Source organism: Myotis myotis, unplaced genomic scaffold (genome assembly GCF_014108235.1).
Source record: "Myotis myotis isolate mMyoMyo1 unplaced genomic scaffold, mMyoMyo1.p scaffold_m19_p_5, whole genome shotgun sequence".
Lineage (NCBI taxonomy): Eukaryota > Metazoa > Chordata > Mammalia > Chiroptera > Vespertilionidae > Myotis > Myotis myotis.
The window spans coordinates 64,639,711-64,655,127 of record NW_023416357.1 but is presented as its reverse complement, the minus strand read 5'-3'; the positions used below and the strand labels follow the sequence as shown (position 1 = coordinate 64,655,127).

General features: G+C 36.8%; 1 protein-coding gene across 9 annotated transcripts in view; it reads right to left on the bottom strand.

Moving 5' to 3' along the window:
- Window positions 1-15,417, bottom strand: part of MAN2A1 (mannosidase alpha class 2A member 1) — a 166,124-nt gene that overhangs the window by 56,157 nt on the left and 94,550 nt on the right. The gene's annotated exons all lie outside the window — the stretch shown is intronic.

The following is a 15,417-nucleotide window of genomic DNA, read 5'->3' as shown; positions in this document are numbered from 1 at the left end:
TCCAGTGATTCTCAGTTGAAGAAACCTAACATCCTTAGTTTTCTCAGTAGCATGACTTAGCCAGATATTCAGTTTTATGGCTTTTCCTCTGAGTAGAAATGTTTTAGACCATCATATCACAGACTTCATGAATTCTGAAGCCTTTGCAAGATTTATGATTTTAACTTTAACCAAATTTGTATCATATTATCTTTAATTAAATAAGAGGATATTGCAAAGACGATGTTTGACCAATACTACAGCTCACTGATTCATTAGTGATTATTTTCATGATCTGAAATATTGTTTTCCTATATAATCTTTTAATTGCAAGAACATAGAACTAAAATTAGATAGTACTGCTTTTCTCCCTGAGACTTAGCAGCTACAACAAAGGTGGTAGGATCAAGCTAGCATCATTTAGTCAGTGCATCAGAAAGCCTAGCAGTGGTCCTTTATCCTACATATGAGTCCTGTATATTTCAACTGCATTACAGACCATTCATTAAGAAATAAAATTAATACCTATAGTGGTCAAAACTAAAGTGAAGCACAACAGAAAACACAAAGATAAAGGGGATGGAGCATAAAATCTGTAAAGTGTTTGACTTATAAAGTGTTTGTCAAGAGAAGCATTTATGATTGAAATAATATTCTGAAATAATCGAGATTCCTTACACATATGAGAAAAGCAGTAGAAGCCATGCTGTTAAAACATATTTACAAAGACCATCAGGGCCTCCTAATACTAGATGAATCCTGTTTTATCCACAGAAGCAATTCTCAAAGAGAGCATACCTTGAAGGGTATGCTTAACTGACTTACCTAAGGGATCTATCAACCTTTTTGCACCCTCCCATTGCTTTGTACTAGAGCTAACCTTGTACCTGGCTATTCTTCTATCATGAACACACTGGAGAATCACAATGGCCAAGATTCACTGTTACTAGCAGGATGGTACTCCGTTCCTAAGGTGCACTGGGGAAGAAAAAATAGCTGAGGATCACTCATCCTCAGCAACAAAGATGTTCAAATCAGCATCCTAGCAAGGAATAATTTACTAATTACTATTGAACTCCATGTTCCCTGACTCCAGTCTCCTAACTGTGCAGAAGCCCTGAGGCACACCCTGGTACTAAGCCTAGAATTCCCTGGCAAGTTCTTTGGATGCTCTACTACACAGAATTGGTCATAAAGATTCTGAAAATAAAATGTAATATGTGCTCAAGCAATAAATTAGGTAACAAGCATCCAGAACACTGATTCCTTCCCATGGAAAAAAAAAGAAATGACTCACATTTAAAGCAAATAATAACTTTAACCATACATTTGGTTTTGTATAATATTAAATCATTTTTTATAATAAGCTGTGAGCTAGGTTCTGTTTTGTTTCATTTTAGTAGCTAATTAGTATTTGACCATAATGATGTTTCTACTGTACTGAATGATTATGTAATTATCATGCCAGAAATCTATTCAAAAGCTAAATGTGTAGAGTATATAATGAGCATAATGCTGCACTAAGAAAATAATTTTTTAACATAATTAGAGATTCACAGCATGTTTTTCAAGTGAATCACAGCACAAATTTATCTTTTACACACAAACTTCTATCTGTGTATATTTTAAGTATAGAAGAAACATGATTATATATGAATTATACTTCCTTTGGAAATAAGTACACCATCATAAAACAATTAAATTTCACTGTCATTATTATGTTTGGTAACCAAACATTTGTTATACCACTAATATTCCCAAACCTGAGCCCTTTTAAGCCCTTTAGTTGTGAATAAAACCAACTGTTTTAATATCTTATAATATCATGCTAATTTACTGAAAATTAATGTTTTACCCACACTAACAAAAGAGTAATATCTATACCCTGAAAATGATAATTTTTTATTGTTGGTATTACTGCTGTCCCCCATATTTTTCCTCCTTTCTCCCCCAAACCCTGCACCACCCCAGGCCTTCCCCACACTATTGTCTGTGTCCATGGCTTATGCATATATGATCTTAGGTTACGTTCTCTTCCCATACACTGAGATCTGTTATCTGTTCCATGCATTCATGCTTCAAAGTAATGAGAATAATTTCTATTTTACCTTGGAAATAACTGTATAGGAAGCTCAGAACTCTTCCCCCAAATCTTCCCATATTTGCATTAGCTTCCTACTTCTCATCTGTCACCAAGTCATGTCCAAACTCCTAGTTCTCATTATGACACTAAGCCCCAACCACTTTGGGTTACCAGCAATTATCTCAATTCTCTATATCAAAGAACAACTCTTACCACATGAAGACAAAGCACTCATACATTACCTGTCCATAGAATTAGAGGGCAGAAAATGATCTACTTTTGATTAGGACAAAAGGAATGGAGAAACAAAAAGGCCATCTATATGCTCATGTCAAGCTGGGAATCACTTTATGAAAGAAGTAGAAAGAATTCCACTGTGCACATGGTTCTATCCTTGAAGATTCTATCAAGATGTTTATATTCAGAATTCCCTCATTTGTAGAAATAATTCACATCATGTTAAGAAAGACAACTGTGGCCCTGGCTGGTGTGTTTCAGTTGGTTGAGCATCGTCCCATGTACCAAGGGGTCACAGGTTCAATTCCTGGTCAGGGCACATGTCCCAGTGGGGGCATGCAGGAGGCAGCAGATGGATGTTTCTCTCTCTCTCCCCCTCTCTTTTCCTCTCTGTCTAAAAACCAATAAAATATATTTAAAAAGTAAATAAAAAATTAGGAATAGTAACCTTTGTACAGTATTTTGATATGGATATATATTTGGAGTTATATGTTTACAAAAATTGCAATTTCTAAATTTGAAGTCCTTTTAATACAGCCCACCTACTTTTCTAGGTTTAAAACATAATCCTTATCATATTAGCCATTGGGGTGGGGGTGGGGGGAATCAAGATATGAAAACAAAGGGGCCTCTTTGAGATGTATTAGATCTTCAACAACCACACTCAGTTCTGTGACTCTTAGACTCTGAAGTCAGACATATTCAAGCTCAAAACCCCAGTATGGCACTTAGAATTTGAGAGGCTTTGGACAAGTTATTTTATTTCTCCAAACCTAATATCTTCACAATCAGGAGACAAGACTGTTGTTATGATTAAATGATAAAATGTTTGGGAAAATCACATAGCCCAGCCTTGGCACTAAGTAGAATCTCAATAGCAATTAATTTCTCTCCTTTCCTTTAAAAAAACCTCCTGGCATCCTCACCAGGGACCATAGTACATGAATCATACTGGATAGTGGAGTGAATGTCTTAATTAACCTACATCATTGAATTGCCTTAAATGTTTTTTTTTTTTTTGTGTGTGTAAGAGATATATAAATCTAAATGAAAGATATTAACAAAACCACACAAGATAACACAGATACCTTGAAACAACAGGAGTGGTGATGAGAGGGTAGAAGCACAGATGCATAGAATCTCACACAATGCCTATCAAAATCCCATTAAGCCCTGGCCGAGTGGTTCAGTTAGTTGGAGCATTGTCCCATGCACCAACGGGAGGCAACCAATTGATGTTTCTCTCTCATCTCTCCCTCTCTCTTTCCCTCTCTAAAAATCAATAAACATATCCTTGGGTGAGGATTAAAAAAAATCCCGTTGAAATCCTTTTGTTGGGAGAAAGGTGAGAAAAGGAATGGGTCATTAATGAAGAAAAAAATCGGTATATATAAAAGCCTAAACATCCGGCTGACCAGTGACCAGCCAACTGGCCAGTAGCTATGATGCGCAATGACCACCAGGGGGCAGACGCTCAACGCAGGAGCTGCTGAGCGACAGCAACTTTGCAGAGTGCCCTCTTGCACTCTGGGACCCCTCAGGGGATGTTGGACTCCTGGTTTTGGCCTGATCCCTGCAGGCCAGACTGAGGGGCCCAAATGCTAGAGGGCTCCTCCTCTCCCCCGCTCATTCTGCAGACGCCCTTTGAGCCCCGGCACCACCCCAAGTGCAGCCAGCCAGGGAGGGACCGAGGGAGGTTGGCTCCAGGGCATGTCCGGCCCGTCTCACCCAATCCTGCCCCACCGGCCACCTTATAATTAATTTCCTTTCAATGTGCATGAATCCATGCACTGGGCCTCTAGTCCTATAATCTATAATAATAAAAGCATAATATGCTAATTAGACTGGACATCCTTCTGGAAGACCTTCCGGATGAAGCGGTGGCTGCGAGGGAAGACTGGGTCCCAGGTGCCTGCCAGCAGCGGGAGGGAAGCCCGGGTCCCAGGTGCCAGAGGGAAGCCAGTGCTGGCAGCTGGGGAAGTAAGGCCTACTCTTGCATGAATTTCGTGCATCAGGCCTCTAGTATATCTATAACAGATGAGGCAAAATAAATGATTAAATGGATACATTAAAACAATACGCCAAAATTGATTCTAGATGAATTTAAACAAAAAGTATACAAAATTAGTTATTTCTGATACAAAAGGTCTTTCTAATTATAATGGGAAAAAATATAACAAAGTAAAAGGATGGCAGATTTGATAATAAAAGCTTAAAACTTTCCCATCTTAAACAATAAGATTAAAGAGTAAAAAAATAAAAGAAAAGAAAATTAAGGAAATTTGTAAAGTGCTCTTACAAATCAATAGGAATATAAACACTGGAGTAGAAAAAAGTGAGCATTTTTCTTTTATCAAATTAAAGTTGAAAGATATATTATACTTTCATTTCCAGGAGAGATGGAGCAGTTGATGACAAACAAGAGTGCTTACTTCTACTGGCCAACTAGTCAGATAAAATATAAGTAATCATTTGCTTGAAGGCAATACAATACAGCAGCAATTTTCAATGAGTGTGCTGCAAGAATTGTAAAACATGAAATACTTGACTACTTAGTCAGGAGCACTGACCTTGTTTCCCTTAGATTGACAAATAAAAAAATGACAACAGTTAACACAAAGATACCTGTCTGATGGGGCTAAATCAAAATTATACCTATTTTGTCAGATTGGCAAAAATATATTTTTTGGTGTGCTGCTGAATTTTAGTAGTTAGTTTATATGCACCATGAGATGAAAAAGTTGAAAATCGTTATAACAGAGAATTGCTGATAGGAAGAAAGGACTCTAGAGAAGTGAGCTGCCATGGTGGCCATTTCATCCTAGGGCATGCCAGTTCTCAGTACGGGAGAGGCTGAGTTCCATGCAAAGCCAGTGTAAAGACTACATGAAGACCACTGTGAGGACAGAAAGGCCCAAAAGAGCACTTGGTGGGGACTTAGGAGGCTTCAAGTATACGTTTGACTTTCTCATCAGAACATGTGCCACATACTGGGAGCTACACAGAAGGGGAGGTTTTAAATCTAAATAGAAAGCTTCTGAGATCCTTTAATGTCAGAGACAGCTTATGTGATTTCAGGGAGTAGGGCCTTCAGGCTATAAGATGAAAACTTGGTGGGCTAGGTAAACAGGAAGTTGAGTGAATTAGCCTCAATTTAGTCCAATCCTTTCCAAGAGGAAAACATAAATAAAGTAAATAAAAAGAGGAAAACATGAATAAAGTAAATAAAAAGATAAAGAATTTTACCACAAAAATTAAATACTAAAATTAAAAATTAACTGTACGAAATTCCAAAAGGATGAATATTAGAGATTAACAATTCAGCAGATATGTTTAACAACATAGATTCAGCAGAAGAGGATTTAAACTATTAACAGGTATACTTCCTCTAGATCAGTGGTTCTCAACCCTCTGGCCCTTTAAATACAGTTCCTCATGTTGTGACCCAACCATAAAATTATTTTCATTGTTACTTCATAACTGTAATGTTGTTACTATTATGAGTCGTAATGTAAATATCTGATATGCAGGATGGTCTTAGGAGACCCCTGTGAAAGGGTCGTTCTACCGCCAAAGGGGTCGCTACCCACAGGTTGAGAACCACTGCTCTAGATTCTAGATAAATAATCTGAATATTATGCAACTACTTTTTATATTTCTGGATGTAAAACACTATCTACAAAGTATTTTTTAAATAAGAAAAATATAACAAAAACATGCAACTTTTTAAAAGTAGGATATGTGGTGGAGATAACCAGGAAGAAAAGTAGAAAAATACTTTAGGTAGAGTGCTCACAAGAACAAATGCAGATTTTAGAAAAATGATGTTATTTACAGAGCATACAGACTATCCAAAACCACTGGAATCTACATAGTGAAGTACCTCTAAAATGCCAATATATGGAACCAGAAAGGAAAATAAATCTCATGTTATAAGGTAGTTTAAGTCACTGCAAGGAGCTTAGACCTTATTATATAGGTTACGGGGAGTGAGGTTTAATATGATAATATTTTAATTTTTAATACGTATATCTAGTTGTCAGGTGGAGGATGAATTTAAGGAGTCAAGACTCAAAATAGGAAAACCAAGTAGATAGCTACAACCGCCCAGGTAAGTAAAGTTAAGATATAAATTAGAGAGTGGTAGAAATACAAAAAGAACAAATTTGAGAAACAGGTAGAGTATCTTATCAGAATTTTTTCATTCCTTGGATAAGACTGGATGGGGTAAACTAGAAAAAAAAGTCTTCTGTAAGTCCTGGTTTCCAGTTAGAGTAGGCAAGTGATGGTGGTACCCTTACCAAGATTGAAGGGCAGTGAGAGGAGGTTTCAGGATGAAGGTGATAAATACAAGTTGAGGCGCTTGAATTTGAGGTGCTTAAGGAACATCTACATAGATTTATCCTGATGTTTCTCAATCAATTATCCACTTACCCACTGGAAATATAAACTTTAGGTTTCCAGGTATGATAGGCAGAATAATTATCCACCCAAGATGTCCACATACTAATCCCCAGAACCTATAAATATGTAACCTTACATGGCAAAAGGGACCTTTTATAAGAGGTGGTAGAAAGGGAATTGCTATACAATACGTCTTCCTCTTGCAATAGTGCTGATATTTTGGAAAATAGTTTCCTATGTCCCAGTTATTGGACAAAATTGGTTATTTTTCAGAGTTGAGTTTTCTACCCCCAAAGTTTCTTTCCTGGTGTTTATCCAGATGAATGCATTATAAATGATTTAGGTTTTAACAAATAAGAAAATGTCACTTGGACATGACCCTGGGAACCAGCTATTTCAGCCTCCTCTCTCCTCTGAAATCAAAGTTTCAAAAACATGAGGCTGGTTAGTGATGAGGTGGGACTAGAATGACCCCCTGACTTTCAGTCCAGGGCTCCCTTCACAGTATGTGCCTCTCCAGGCATCTGACAGTAATATCTGCCCAATGCTCAATGATGTGGAAACAAGAGTTAGTATCATCAATGTTATCAGAATTTATAGCTGCAAATGCAACTCAATACTATAAAGTGTTAACCCTCAAAAGTATAACTACATATTTCAGGACTTTCTCCCAATGGGAAAAGCATTTCTAAGGCACAAGTATAACCAAAGTAGAATTAACATGTAATTTCGTGACATTTATAAATAAAATAGGATTGAAAACTCATAACTATTCCAGTACATAACAAAAAATAGCAAGTCAATAAAAAGGATAAATATTCTTTTCCAACTACTCAAAATTTTTGATTCTGAAGCAATAAAAGAAATAGACACACAAATTGTACATAATTTGGCTGACCCCAAGAGTCTTGCCACCAATTAAGTTGCTTTCACTCTCAGATAGTTTTGTCTAAAACAAAAATACCATCTGTTTTATCTAAAACATTAAAGTTGTTCTATTTTCTTGTCAATTCAGAAATCACATCTGTAGCCATTTTCTGAAAAGACAGCAAAACACATTATATTTATGGGTGACTGCATAAGGAATGATGTTCAATCAAAATGTAATTTTCATCTACTGAAAGAAAATTTCATTTCTCCAATGATAAAACGCTGTAACTTTGGAGGAATACACAGTACATAAACAGGCTGATTTTCACAAATAAAAAGACCTTCAAAGTTAATGTAGTAAAATAAGGTTGTTTTGGTTGGTAAAGACAGATCCACCAAATATTCACTTTGTCAACGACTGAAATATATCTTGTGTAAGACTGTTAGGTGAAAAGAAGAGAAAACAACTTTTTATTGGTGCTACATCTTTTCATGCTAGTGAGGCATCATATAAGAGGTAAAAACAGAAAACAACAAAACACAAAGCCACTTTCTACTTTCAAAACACTTTTAAGACATAATATTGGTCCTGGGAAAGACAATCTACCCTACAATCCAATAAAATGATTGAAGAAGATACAAAACACTAGAGAACACAAACATGATGTTACAAGAGATAAAGAACACATTTCGAACAAAAAAGCACACAAGTTGTCCAATTACCTAAAATACTATGAGTATATATTAAATACCTACAAAAAAAATCTGAAACCCAGACATATATCAGTGTAAAAAAATAGCCCAATTGCACATAGAATTTTTGCCTAAAAGAATAAAATTATTAAATAATGCTACTTTCCTGATAAGGATGAAATACATAAGTCCAAAGGCTCTATTTAAAATTTTTCTTTTACCACAAAGTTGTGAAGTGTTCTAAAGTCCAAGATGGGCTTGAGGCCCTTCCTGACTTTCTTAGGATCAGGAAACCTTAACTAAAATTCTTTTCCTTGTTCCTCTTGTAGTGCATGCTTTATAATTCTACATTTAGAAGGGAAAAAATCTGGTTCAGAAGAATGGAAGAATTTAAAATATGCCACATCACTTCAGTCTATGCTCTGAACTGCTCTGAGCTTTTTAGCTTTATGTTAGCAATTTCAGAAGACAGGATGGACACTGAGGAAAAGAAGAGCAAGAGGACTAAGTTTGCAAGAAACTAAGGAATCTATCTCATACTAGAGGCCCGGTGCACAAAATTCATGCAGGGGGGGAGTGTCCCTCAGCCCAGCCTGCACTCTCTCCTATCTGGGACTCCTCAGGGGATGTCTGACTGCCGGTTTAGGCCCGATGCCACAGTGATCAGGCCTAAACTGGCAGTCAGACATCCCTCTCACAATCCAGGACTGCTGTCTCCTAACCGCTCGCCTGCCTAATTGCCCCTAACTGCTTCTGCCTGCCAGCCTGATCACCCCCTAAATCAGGGGTGGGCAAACTTTTTGACTGGAGGGCCACAGTGGGTTCTTAAACTGGACCGGAGGGCTGGAACAAAAGCATGGATGGAGTGTTTGTGTGAACTAATATAAATTCAAAGTAAACATCGTTACATAAAAGGGTACGGTCTTTTTTTTCAATAGTTTTATTCATTTCAAACGGGCGGGCCGTAGTTTGCCCATGGCTGCCCTAAATGCTCCCCTGCCAGCCTAATAAACATCTAACTGCTCCCCTGCTGGCCTGATCTTGCCCCCCAACTGCCCTCCAATGCAGGCCTGATCTCGCCCCCAACTGCCCTCCTCTGCCAGCCAGTTTGGTTCTGATTGGTCGGTTTCTATGCCAGTCAGAGTCAAAAGCTCTGCCTCCTAGGCAGCCATTGGCTCTTCACAGTTGACCCAGATTTGGTTCTGATTGGTCAGTTTCTATGCCAGTCAGTGTCAAAAGCTCTGCCTCCTAGGAAGCCATTGGCTCCTCACGCTTCACCCAGATTTGTTTCTGATTGGTTGGTTTCTATGCCAGTCAGTGTCTCTGGGTCTATCAACGGGGCCTGATCAGAAAGGCGGGGCTGATCAGCAGCCCTGGTGGAGGTCTGGAGAGAAATGGAGGCTCAGCTGCTGGCCAGGCCCTGAGCGAAAGAGAGAGCCAAGTGCTGATTAACACTGCCACAGAGGCTACAGATCAGACCCTGCTTCTCTCTCAGGCCTCTCTTCTGGCCTGATTTGCAGCCCCCTCAGCAGTCAGTGCTGGGTCACCTCGCCTGCTGCCGTAGCAGTCAGCAGGACTGTAGGACTGACTTCCAGTTGGTTGAGCCTCCAGTCGTGAGGGACCCAGGGTTTTTATATATTAAGATAATTGTCAATTACTTCCACCCAATACAAACCACTTAAAAAAAATCACTCACAAGCCAGATATTTAATTTACTTTAACACTGTCATAGTGTATTATGTAACGCCAACTATGGGGGAAGAACCTTTGGCATTACAGCAACAACAGAACAGAACCATTCAAAATTTGGATTATCTGGCAGACACACATAAACTAATTCCAGCTCTTCACTAACACTATCTTATCTTCTTTCCAAAGTTTTTCTTAGATTCTACAAGTGACATATTTCTAGATATCTTACTGGAAATTATTCAGTCATTCCTAAACTAAAGGTGGTAGTCCCCATGCTAACTCTGCCTTTATATTACAAGGCATCAAAATATCTCACCATATTTTTCTTCCTCATCTTCAGCACTTTCCTGATTGTAGTCCTTGATGGGGTAATTGTAAGATGTCATCAACAAGCAAAATCAGTTTAATTTCATTAGACAAACCACACAACTCAATTCCCATATAATGAGAACAATAAACTAGAACCTCATGGCTAGTTAAGAAAGTTTGATTTAAAGTATAAACAGCAAACTGTCAATTGAAATATAGACTTACCAGTCAACTTTGCAGGTACTCACTGAACATACAACTACTGTGCCATTGCTTTTTAAGAAATCTTAAAACTATCATTTAAAATTCAGTCTGTTCAATCACTTCCATAATAAAATCTAAATTTAGTAAAATCTAAAATAATTTTGTACCTAGGAACAAAGTCACAGCAGACTAATTACAAGGGGCCTAGGAAGAAAGACTTTTATGAAGTTCACATAAAATATATAAAAAGAACAACTTGAAAGTACTGAGACAAACTCCACATTGTAAATCACTTAAAAGTCAATGTGTGAGATTTATAGTAGCCTACTGACATTCTCCTGAAACTTCTAAATGACATTAAAAATGTATATATAACTAATATACAATTATATTACTTAAAGCTGCTGATCATAAACATTAAACTGCCTGATGCAATAATTATAAAAATATTATTTCAGGAGGCAGAAGAATGGAATAAAAAATTTTATGAAAAGGCAAATTCTGATAATGAGGACTCTTGAATTAGAGTCAGAAAGTTAGAACACTCAGTAGAGTCAAGGAAAGGACTCTTACAAAGAAAAAAGTCAACTCTTAAAGATCTCCATGCTTAGGGAATGTGGTTCAGAAGGGTGAAGATTCAGCACTGCACAACTAGCCAAGATTTCTTGAGAGACATTTTCCAACGGGTTGTTAAAAAGGATGGAAATCAGGACATAAAAGAAAAGTTAAAGCATAAATGCTAATAATTTAACACCAGTCAGAAGAATCAAGATGGTATCTGCTATAATGTATCTTCATTAGGGAACTTGATAATCATTTAAAATAATTTCATAATTCTTCCAAATCATTACTCTATAGGTCTATTCTACAATATCCATCTTCAAAATCCAAGAAGTTTGAAAATAAAGATTTTTCAAAAACATTTGGTGGCAAAACTGAACTGACATGAAGCTACATTTAATTATTTATCCCACTGGATCTGACTATTCAGAAATGTAAAAGTATTCGATGAGTGAGTCCTGCCTCAGATTCTGAAGTGTTATGTAATGTGTATATATGGCATTTTCCTAAAAAAACACACAAACTGAATTCACAAATTTATATAACCCTGAAAAGATTTCAGGTAAGGGTTAAGAACTTGTATTTTGGGGCAGGTTATATAGCAGAGTCTAAGTCACAGACCACTTACAGGAGACACCCTGCCTGTATGGGTTCTGAGCAAGAAATAACTAAGAAATAAAAGGAGGACAAAGCTATGAACACATCCATAGTACAGTGCTACACAAGTCAGGAACTCAAATAGATCTGCCATTGAATGGCTGGCTGACTGAACCAACGAATAAGTACATTTTAACATGGTCTTAATTAGAGCACTAAGAAATAACAAACATTTAAGAATACAGCATTTTCTTAATATGTGAAAATCCCAAATCCCTATAGCATATATATGCTCTTATTTTATGAGCTTTTATTTTATCTCTCTCCCAATTCTTAATTTTGCAATACTCAATTATATTTCGGTTTTGAAATAAATAGAAAAATCTGTTTCTATAATAATTCTGTGTTTGAGATTGTTTTTCTACCTGATAGGAATGCTTGAGAACAAGTTTTTAAAAAATTTGTAACACCCAGTGCTAATTTATTTAACACAGAAAGTGTACAGAACATAACTCCAGTTTGAGCTGAAGCAGGCAGGAAAGAGTAGGCAATGATCAGAAAACATGGTAGATGCCCTAGGATCTAGAGTATTACTCATTACTGAGCCTAAGAGTAGATGCTGGTAGTGGCCTACCCAAGAGCCAGTCTCACATTCTCCTTTACTGATAGAAACCTCATTTTACTCAGGATGATAATACTAGCTTAAAAAAAAAAAAATGTAACTCCCCTCCCCCGCAAAAAAAAAAAACACAACAAAAAATGATTCTGCATGCTTGGGGTAGTCATGTGACACAGTTCTGGCCAATGAAATGTAATTATAATTCAATAAGAGTTTCCCAGAAAATTGTATCCCTAATTTAATAAAAGTCAGCAAACTCTACTGGCATAACTTTTATCCATGCTCTTCCTCCTTCCTGGTTTGAGCACAGGGGTAATGTGTGGAGAAGCAGGCATAATCTTGTCACAGGCAAAGGATGGCAGAGCTGAAAGGTAAATGGGCCAGGTCCCTTCAATGACACTGTGAAATAAATCATGAGTCCTCAACTACCTACCTTGAAACTTGTTCATAAGAAAAATTATGCTTTCTTATAAAGCCAATGAGATCTGTTATATGTAGTCAAATGTAATTTGCAGGGAAATACTATACACACAAGTGATATTGGGTAACATAGGGAGGCCAACAAGTACCAAAGACTTAATATTGATCTTAAAATAAGGTAACATTGAATGCAAGACAATTCTGCTAAAGCAAAAATTTTCTCATAAAGATTCATCACTATAAACAAACTTTTCCTTAAAGGGCTGCTTATTTTTAAATATGTGTTTTAGTTAACTACCTATCAAATATTACATGTAACTTCTCTCTCATAATGTTCATCTAACCATCTTAATTAGCTATCAATTCAGCAAATACCTCATACGTGCCAAACACTTCTTCCTTATTTCACTCAACTATCCACAACTTCTTCAATTCAAAGAGGTCCTCTGCATTTTCTCCACAGAAATTGAAAGCCAGATTTCATTAAGACTTAAGCTAAAACCTCAATATTTACCAACCCTACAATGCTTTTATTACAAAAAAGAAATGCTAATTTGACATCATTTAAAAACTTCATATAGAATTTTGTGAACACAGAATATTTGACTAATCCACTGATGGTTATTGTTGGCCAAAATGTAAAGTCTTTTAAAATATCTGTTCACATGATAAAGCTGAGAGATATATCTTCCAGGGCATTGCCGTTTGAATGCTCCTGGAACATATAACTAGACCACTTTCCTAAAAGACTGCTCCATGTGTCATGGTAGAATAATTAACAAGACCCAGGTCATGACTTCATCAGGTTAACAGGACATCTCTTCAAAGGAATATTATACATGTAGTAAGTGGGAAAACATAGTTCTGTGGGAGCTTAAGAGCGACACCTAGCCCTGACTCAAAGATATTAGGGGAAGGTGACACAGAATGTAACATCTAAGTTGAGTCCTAAAAGATAACGAGGAATCAATCAGACAAATTGGGGCGGGGGGGGGGGGGGGGATGGTGGTAGTTTTTTTTGTTTGCTTGTTTTTTTCCCCAAGCAGCAGAGGCTAGAAGTAACAGAGAACTTGGCATGTCATAGAATTGATAGGTGAGTATTGAAGCACACAGTGCAGGCTGGGGTGATATGAAAGATGCTGCTAGAGAAACCAAAATGCAGACACATAAGCCAAGTTAGCATTTAGGAGTTTACCCACAGGCCATGGGAGAATAAATGGGTTTTGAGCTAAGGAGTTACTTATCTTGTTGAGTGCCTACTAACTGCAAGATTCCACAGTATTAAGTTCATATAAATAACCTTGTTTAATTTTTTCAACAAATGCATGAGGCAGAGATATCTGTGACAAGGTTATTGCCATCACAGAAGTAGAGTAGTGGTATTGAAGGTCAGAAGTAGACAGAATTGAGATAAAATTCAATGTAAGAAATAGAATGAAAAGACCTGGAGTTTGTTTGGATACAAGTTGAAAGAAAAGTGACAAAGATGGTCAGGGTAAATTCTATAATTTATGGTCTAAATGAATACACTTTTGAGAGTGAGAGGGGACACTAGTGACAAACTGGAACATATGACCACTATAAAATCAAGGCCCAGGTTTCTGGCCTGGCAAGCTGGCTGACAATGCTAAATTTTTATTAAAGAGCTTGGGACCAGAGAATAGGTTTGAGTGGAGAGGAGTTTAGTTGGAAACACATTGAGGAGGTGAGTGGGTCATCCAAATGGAGCTATGCATCTGGCCTATGGGTGTGTGGGTCTGGAACTCTGGATACTTTCCTCAGAAATATATATTTGTGGAGTCAATAATACCTTGACAATAAATAAAGGCAATTGAGTAGGAAATAACACTCTTACCATGAGCATTTATCTTTTAAATCTTCCTGAGGCAAAACAATTATTTATTTAAGATCTATAGGCTCCTGCCTCTCTACCTCTTTCAAATGCTAACATTACCTGAAGCCACAGATCTACATTACTGTGAGTAAACTACCTTTACATTATAAAAGTTCTGCCAAAACTAGATGGGCATTTCTCCTTTCAGTTTGGTGTTACAATTATTTGGATTTCACAATATCTATTTCCAATGTCTTCTCAATTTTGATTCATATACCTGTGAGCTGAGGTTAGACTTGATTATCAAGGCAATTTTTAAAAAGAAGGGTGCCTTTCCTATGTTTCATAAGGATTTCCATATTTTAAAATGTCTTTTTGTTGCTTTCACCTATGAAACATAACTGAGTATAAAATGACTTCAATCATCCATATTGTTCTCATCATAGAGAAGAAACCAAAGTCAGTCTAGCTTTTGTTCCATATTATATAATATTTGTCTTATTGTCTGGGTATTTGACAATATGAACTTTTCTTTTTAATTGAATTAAGTTACCAAGATGTACTATGAATGACTCTCTTTTCATTTATACTACCCAGAAATTAGCCATTTACATCTATAAAGAGAGACTTTCTCAGCTAAGAGACTTTTTATCAATTATATCTTTGATCATTGCCTCTGCTCCATTTTTTTCCCCTAAAGAAAATCTATAATTCTTTTAACAAACTTATGTTCCCCAGAACAATAGGAAGGGGCTTGGGGGATGAATGAAAAAGGTGAAAAAGATTAAAAAGTACGAGTTGACAGTTACAAAAATAGTCACAAGGATGTAAAGTACAGTGTAGGGATTACTGTCAATAATATTGTAATAATTATGTATAGTGTCACATGGGTACTAGACATTGAGGTGATCACTT